The 8,626-nt window shown below is 42.5% G+C and overlaps 1 long non-coding RNA gene across 1 annotated transcript in view; it reads right to left on the reverse strand.

The window, feature by feature from the left end:
- The window catches only part of LOC121202432 (uncharacterized), a 29,750-nt gene extending 21,421 nt beyond the window's left edge, over nt 1-8,329 (reverse strand). Inside the window, exon 1 of the long non-coding RNA XR_005898019.2 lies at nt 7,931-8,329. This is a non-coding gene — a long non-coding RNA (uncharacterized LOC121202432). The remainder of the gene's footprint in view (nt 1-7,930) is intronic.
- Nucleotides 8,330-8,626: the final 297 nt, after the last annotated feature.

Below are 8,626 nucleotides of genomic sequence, written 5' to 3' on the forward strand. Positions count from 1 at the left end.
TCACAGCGAGGGTCTTGCAGCCTTTGATTCCTGACACACTACAAATCCACATGAAACACGGACTTGTAGCTGCGAGTACCACTATGTCCTATTTATAATAAATGAAGCCAGATGAATTCAGAAGAGCAGCAGCACACACAATCAGGACGTCACAGCTTTACACCAGGAGCTTGGTGCAGATTCTGTTAAAGTCCAGCAGTGAGCTGAGGAGGATTTATCAGCAGAACTCGCGCCTTATCCCACTTGCTGCCTGTTCATTTTTATAATCAATATATTTTGGGGGGAAAAAATAGAGCTGTGCACTCTGCAAATTTTCCCTTTCATTGTACCTGATCTCCTCCTGCAAAAGTCCCTGATTCTGCATTGGCGATCTGTTGCATGTCATACATGTAACAATTACGCTCTTGAGAGTAAGTGAGACTTGTAGGTTGTTCTGACTCATGCACAGACGGAGGCAGGTAGTCTGATTGCACGAGGCTAATAACAGCAGAGTGGGAGGAAGAGGTTGCACAGAGGAGAAGTTCGAAGGCTCGAGGAGGGTGTGGGCGGATGTTTGGGTCTATTTGCTGTGTGTGTGTGTGTGTGTGCGTGTGTGTGTGTGTGTGTGTGAGGGCACAGTGTAAGTGTGGGCACAGTGTGGCAGGCTAACCCTATTCTGATAAATGTGTGGGACGAGAGGATGGTTGCGACGCCCCGGAGCTAATCCAGGAAGCTCGCTGCTGCCCGAGGGCCTCGTCCGTCTGCTCATCTCTGGCTTCCATTCTCAGCATGTTCAAACACTCCAGGAGCGTCTCAATAGAATGGTTGTCTACTAGTTTTGAGTGTGAGCTTGTAATATTAATTTTTTTTTTTTTTTTTTTAATTAATTTGATGTTATATTTTACTTCAGACAAAAAATAAAGTTCTGCAAATTTAATTGAGGCTGAACTGGCTATTGCTTAAAAAGCCCCGTCAACAATTAACAAAATGTTCTTTTTAATAAAGGCATTATCACCGTCATTTTGCTGACAGCTCCGCCACATTAAACCAAACGCACAATGCCCTCGTCTGTTGAAACTGTGAATTAGCCGCGTTCGTCACAGCACAGACAGAAGCCCCGCGACAATCACTCCGCAGCAACTCTGCATTAACTGTGCCGAGCGTCAACAAACAGACACGACAAAATGTGCGAAATATAGATGACACAAACACTTTGTAAATGTAATTTTTGCATTTGAACTGATGAGCGTTGCGATATGCAGAACTGGGAATCAAATAAAGATTGTGCTAGAGGAAAAAAAGGGGGGGGGGGGGTTGATGCAGAATCCAGTGTGTGATGGAGCTGAGCAGCAGACGGAATAAGGTGGTTTTGATCAGGAGTTTCTCTGGGATAATTGTCAGGATGGGCTGTTTGGAAGATGACTGACAAAAGGAAAAATATGACAGTGGAATTTGTTGAGGAAACATGAAAATGTGTCAAACATCCGTCAAACAATGGAATGCAATATTTATGGATTCTTGAAGAACCTCCGTCTCTCTCTCCCCTTCTCATGTACACACCTCGCTGCATATGCATATTGTTAAAGCCTCCTCAGCACCCCCCCCCCCCCCCCCCCCCCCCCGGCTTTTTCTCATAAAAGGATTAACATGCAAAACAGGCTGTTTACATAACAATGACAACAGTGTTTAAAATCCTCCCTGCGATGAGCGTGTGGAAGTTTTAGGACATCAAGCGCATGGGAGTGGATTTGTTTAGTAATGATACTGGTGGTTAAAGGACTGAGGTACAGCACGTGATGATGAACATTTTAAATAGTGAGTCTTTTTATGTATGTATGTTTAAATATGTATATATACATTATTTTTATTACGTTACACCAGCTGCAGTGTGGTGGTAGTGTTTTAATTGATTTGCAGTGTTCAGAAGAATTTGCAATTATTCACAGGATTGCAGAAAAATTTTATGTGTTTTTCTTTTTCTCTTTTTCACATGCTTCCCTCTGATCAATTAGCGCGATCAGTCCCAAGACCTCCTGGTTTGGTTTGACAAGCTTTCCTCCCTCGCCCGCTCCCTCTCTCTCTCGCGCACGCTTTCTTTAACACACAAACACACTCACACACCTACTAAGAAAACAAAACCCCACTAATCATTTGAAGCCTGTGCTTTGTAGGTGGGGCCCAGTCATTATGAGGCCTCAGCAGTGCGGGTTTTTGTTGGTTTTAGCTTTGCATCCTCAATCAATCGCTAACAGGAAGAGCTTTAATCAGCGTTTTAATGCAGCTGTACAAGAGGTGGGCTGGCCCATTGTCTGGGTCTGAAAGGCTGATTGGAGGGGAGTCCTCTCGCGTTTCTTTACATTCACCTTCTGGGCCCTATTGGGTCTCTTTCTGAAAGAAAAGGACAAGGGAGATGAATAAAGAACGCAGGCAAAGTGTGGGTCTGCTGCGCCGGCCTATGGGTTCATCAAGGAGCTACTTGTCATCTCCACAGAGCCCCACAGTCCTGGTGGTTAAGTTCTCCCCTTCTCTTTCCCATGTCAATTCAGACGCACCGAGGAGCCGGGCCGGGCCGAACAACAGTGGGCCACAACACAACCATGAGCTAATGATATGCTGGTCTGAAGAGGGGAAAGACACTGAGAATGTTTATGAATCACAGAAGAGCTATTCTGAGAGTCTGGATATAGAATCTAATGACATCTGGAACACGTACAAACGTACCGCACTGAAGGAAAGGTGTTAAAACGAGAATTTGTTTAAGGCAAATATTGTTTCATTCAAGCATCACTGCAGTCTCACTCAAACTGTAGGAGAGTACAGGCTCCATGCTGAGCGTGGAAAACACACACACACACACACACACACACACACACACACACACACACACACACACACACACACACACACACACACACACACACACACACACACACACACACAGGCCAAAGCCAGGCACACACACACACTTTCTTATTTCATTTTTTCTTTGTCCTGATCACTGCATTGCTAGAACTACTAAAAAATTACATATACTCCAATTTCATCAAGAAAATGATAGTTGCTAATGAGCAGAGGACCAAGGCTTCTCAGTGTCAAAGCTCGTTAAATGATGCTCTTGCCCCACCTAGTGAAGAGAAGGAATAATTCACATCAGTGTGTGTGTGTGTGTGTGTGTGTGTGTGTGTGTGTGTGTGTTCTTTCAGACTGGGGTTTCTCTTAAATGAACCTCTCACAAAGCTAAATTAAATGAGGAAATGAAAGAAAGCATTAACATATTTCTGAGCGTGATGTGAGCACCAGAGACCATTTGGGGATTAAGTCAAACAAATAAACATGTAAGGAATAAATAATTTTCACTGCTGATTGCATTACTTGTTTGTTTCCCCTTAATATTCATCACACAAAGCCACAAGAGGGCATTATTTAATCAGGGCACTGGGGCAAAATCTGTCACAGATTGTTCTAAAAACCAAATATGGACAACTGTAATCTTTTCTGACAAAGCCAAAAACTAGTGTATTCAATGCAAACTAGACCACATTATTATTATTATTATTATTATTATTATTATTATTATTATTATTATTATTATTATTATTATTATTATTATTATTATTATTATTATCTAATAACACAAATGCAGGTGTTCTAATTTAAAGATATACATTGTCCTCCAGAGAGTTCAACTGAAAAAAATCCCAATTAAATGTTGAAATCAGATTTTACTCACCATTTGTTTTTGCCAAAGGTTCAACCCAACATTTTTGCCATTTCTGAGATAAAACGTTTGCAATTCGTGCAGCTCATGGAGTGCTTTGGAATTATGCATGTACTTAAAACATCTGATTTGTCAGAGACAATGTCGACCAGCGACTAATGGTTGATCCACCTGACAGGCTTTTTGTCGAAGTCCACAGGAAGACCACAGGAAGCCTTCAACAGCGCTTCAGCAGGGATTGATGCACTTATGAGAATGCCCTCCAACAAAAGGGACGGTGGCAATTAGGAAAACAAAGGAGGGGAGGGCACTAGTGATTATAGCAGGAACACTGCAGAAATCATCACTTTTCCTCGTGTTTAATATTTAAAGAAATATGTTTATGTTTTATACCCCAAAAAACATCATTTAGGTAGAACTGCAAATTCTGTGTGGTCCCAAAATGTATTATTATAATCAAAGGTTTTTCAAGAACATATAACATAAATATTAGAGCATTTTTACTTTGAATGTTTTATATTTGATTTTGGTTCCTGGAAAAAACGGGTCATGAAAACAGTTTGAGTAGAGAATTGAGAACATCTTGGTGAATTCATAATGACTGCATTTAGCTTCATTTGCTTGAGCAGAATTAAGCCATTTCGTGATGAGACAAAATATGCACGTGCCACATCGACTTCATTTTACCCACACTTCATATTCTGATTTTGGCTCATCTGCAGTGTTTCGGTGTTGATTTTGACACATAATCACTGCAGAAGGCCACCAATTTACCTATAAGTCGAGAAATTGTACTGCCTACTTTTAGCTGTCCTTCAGGTGCAGCCTGACAGCCTTCTTTGCATTTTAATGCAGACAACCTAATTATTAAATCTTAGAGGGCTTTTTTGTCTGGAATAAATGGTTGGGGTTGCCAGGCAACGTGACTCGATCAAACACAGTCCCCCTCCTCCTCCTTTTTTTAAGCTTATAATTCTTGGTCTATATTCAGGCATCTAGTTCTTAATTAGATTAAGATGCATAACCCCCACAGCGAGCAAATTCATACTGATGTACAAATCGCTTTTTCTTTCTTTCTCTCTCGCTCTCACACACAGTAAAAATGCTGCAGTCTGGGCAGAAGTAATGATTTTAGTGGTGTCTTTTTCATAAAATAATATTTTTGAGGCAGAATGTATTTATCTTCAGTACAAAAAAATCTTTTGTACAACTATTAAGACTATGACTGTTAAGTTTGTATCAGAATATAAATGTCTATAATAATATTTTTTAATTAAACCTTTAAATGGTGATAACAGAATTGAGCCACACAACAAACCACCCATTACAAACCTATGGCTATGCAGTCATTTACTGCACCAGTACAGGACATGCTCCCATTTCACCCAAACGAGCTGCAGACTTGGAAGGTGAGGACGTTGCGGGCTAAAGTAAGGGCTGATTTGAAGGACTTGTTGGAGCTTAGCCCTGTGAAGGGCTGCATTTTCAACACAATGGCTGCACTTTAAAGTCCTTCTGTTTGTCCTTCCCTGCATTTCACTCAGCACTAATGTGTTTAGAATGATAAAGCCCAATGCACGTTCTTCACTTGAATCCCGGCACCTTACTTTGTTTTTTAAATAAAACATTTCTATCTAAACTCACTAATAAAAAAAAATCTGTACTGGTGTTCAAGGTAAAAGTAAAATGGGTCATCAACTTTCATCCAATTCTCACTGGTCGGACTGTGGAAGATGAAGTTGTCTGCATATAGCAAACCAAGGACAGTTGGATTTGCCATAAAGAGCGTGCCATTTCTGCTCTCCCCGGAGCTATGGCTTTGACTGAATTCTGAAATGAGTTGAAATGTCACAAAATCCCTACCAATATGCTAGAAATGAAAATTTGCCTTGGGGTTTTAAGGTTCCCATTAAGGGTGTGCTTAACACTCCCTGTTAAGTGTGCTTGGAGTGCATCAAAAAATACAACGTAATTACGCGCCTCTGTGCACTCAAGCGGAGCGTTCCTAAAACTCCTCGGCGCCGAGCAGGTCTCATCGGTGAAGAGCAGGCGGAATCGGGATCGGGCCTCGACAGCACTGACGCCAGAGAAAGCCAACGGCCACCGGGTCCAAATTAAAGCTGGCAGCATTTGAGCAGAATGGAAGTAATTACACGACTGCAAAGGGGAAGCTGGATAAATCCTGTTTTCACTGCTAAATATCTGCAGTATGAGCAGAATTTGTCGTGCTTAAAAAAAACAGCTTCTGCACTTGTTATTTTTAATACACACAATAAACTCAGTGTCTCCATCACTCTCCTTTCACTGTGGCACAGCCTGTCTTGCACTGATTTGATACAACTGTCCTCCTTCCTCCTCTAGCCCTCATCTCGCAGGTAGCTGTGTTTTCAGGAAACAGGAAAATGAATCTCCTCGCTGCTTAGTATTCATGTCACGTAAAGTGGGTCTGTGTTCCTCATTTAGTTCTGTACTGTACAGCTGGGGAGCTGTCCGGCGCACGGCGGCACTATGCAAATTAACCTGGATTTGAATGGAGATGGAGGTAGACACAAAGCTCAATTAGAGACACGGGGAGAGAGAGGCAGTGGGGGAGCGTCGAGTGTCTGGAGGGGAGGGGGAGGGGAAATAAAAACCCCGGGCTGCTTAATGCCAACCTGAGGAAACCGATGTACGGACACATTCAAACACAAGCAGATTTGAATGCACCCAAATAGCCAGACGGGTTTGTGAATTCTCCGTGCGGGCTGCTGATCTCCGAGGGGCTCAGACGGCTCGGCTCTGTGTTGCATTTCACTCACATCAATCACACTGAGAATAGCCCCACATCATCCGCATCACACATATCGCGAAAACAAAAAAGGGAACAGCCAAGCACAGGTGCTTTTGTTCAGAGCTGGAAAGACAGACTCCTCCATGCGGCAAAGGAGAAAAAAAAAAACGGTGGTGGAGGTGGATGGCGGCCATTTTGTTGTTGGGTGTTAGCTAGTGCCCAGCAGCAGTGCAAATCACCTGACCCAGCGCCTGCATGAATGTCCTTGGAGGAGTCTCTGACATCAGCGCTGCCACCCATTGTTGCCATGACAACAGCTGCACAATTGGAGGGGGGGCGGGCGTTCTGAGGCGTTTGTACAGGGTGGAGGGCATGATAATTAATATGCACATATAGAGAGTTTGGATCCTGGTTTCATTGTAATTGTTTATGTCTGAAGCAGAAAGGAATTCAACGCCTCAACGCAAAATCAAAAAAACGGAGGAAAACCATTAAGCACAAACACTGGCCAGAGGTCACAGAAGAAATCACCTTATAGGTAATGGAGTAAGGTGGGCCAGACAGTGGGGGTGATGCATCTCTGACTCCTCATCTCTAATTACAAAGCTCTGAGCGGACAGCATGGTGCCTCGCACCTCACGCCATCGGTCAACATCTGAATTTCTGCTCACTTTACGGCCGCAAATTGCAATCTATTTACCACACCTGCAGAAGTTTTGAATGCAGCTGAAATGTAGCAACCAGGAAAGCAGAATTACCCGCTGAGGAGGAGGCTAAGTTGATCAGAGAGGCTCAAACATCATTCAGCTGATCTGGAGATGCCCACAAAATCGCCTGATTTCCCATAAAACCCTGCCTGTCAGATTGTATAGACACAGCCTTTACTCACAGGCACACACGCCTGATCTAACATTTATCTCCACGCACACACTAACACACACACTAGCACGCGCCAAGAGACTTGCTCTGCGTCCATGAACTAAAGGTTAAATAAAAAGTGTACAGTCTGCACCGGCTCACGAAGTTAAAAATATATATGGAATCCAAAGATAATGTTAAAAAAACATGTTTTAGTTCATTCAAATATGAAATGAAAAGACAAATACAATCCATCTGCACCACGCTGCAGAAGGATGTGAACTATCAGGAGGGAAGGTGTTTGGCTTGACTGACAACACAGACGTACATGCACACGGTCTCACGCACGCACGCATTATTTATACGCCCTATCAGCGCGCGTACATATAGTAAACGTTGCAATGGTCTCATCAATAATGCATCGGCACTTCATGTTTATGCAATACACGGGGCAAGACGGAGCGATGGATAACCTACCAGAGCCTGGCGCACGCGGGACGCGGCGCTTTACAAGCGTATCACACACAGAGCTCACAGACACCGGTTCAAATCTTTTCCGCCTGTAAAGAAGAGGTTAAGGTAATAAAACAATCCTCAGCACATACCTGTTAAAGATTTCTTTGATTCTGGCTTATGCGGCTTGAAGGGCTTCATGATAACAGCGCACTAAGGAAATAAAACTGTAGCTGCGCTGATATGCAAATTAACAGCTCCCGCTGAACGCACGGGCATTTATTATTCATAAATTACTCATGTTTATGCAAATGACGGTATACGGAAACACTGGTGGGGGTTGAGTGTCTCCGTCTAAACACACCGTGTGATTCAGTTTTGTTGTGTTCTTCCGTCTGAAATGATCCAGATCCAAGCATTTGACCAACATGGACATGAAACGGCCCACTTATTCAGAACTTTCTTCAGATCCGGGGAAAATATGAAACGGTGGAAATCCATGCAATCGTGGATGAGGCCAAGCAGTATAAATATTATTTCTATAGATTAACCCTGGAGTTTATTGTATCTTTCTGGGCATTGACTTGTTTCTGAAATAGGAAACCAGCTGTTCATGGTCACTAGACTAATAGATATTTGTGTCTCTTATTAATAATACGTATTTCAGTATTAAATACCTACATTAATTCTAAGAGGACTGCACTATTGCACTCAGTTAGGGAGCAGGTTTTTCTATTTTTCCTATTTTCTTTAAAAAATCTTTACTTATCACGCGTGAGCTGATTTGTGTGATTCAAAATGTAAGATTTCTTTTTATAACTAATATTTCGTCTTGTATTTTTAGACCG

The sequence above is a fragment of the Betta splendens genome, chromosome 9, assembly GCF_900634795.4.
Source record: "Betta splendens chromosome 9, fBetSpl5.4, whole genome shotgun sequence".
NCBI lineage: Eukaryota > Metazoa > Chordata > Actinopteri > Anabantiformes > Osphronemidae > Betta > Betta splendens.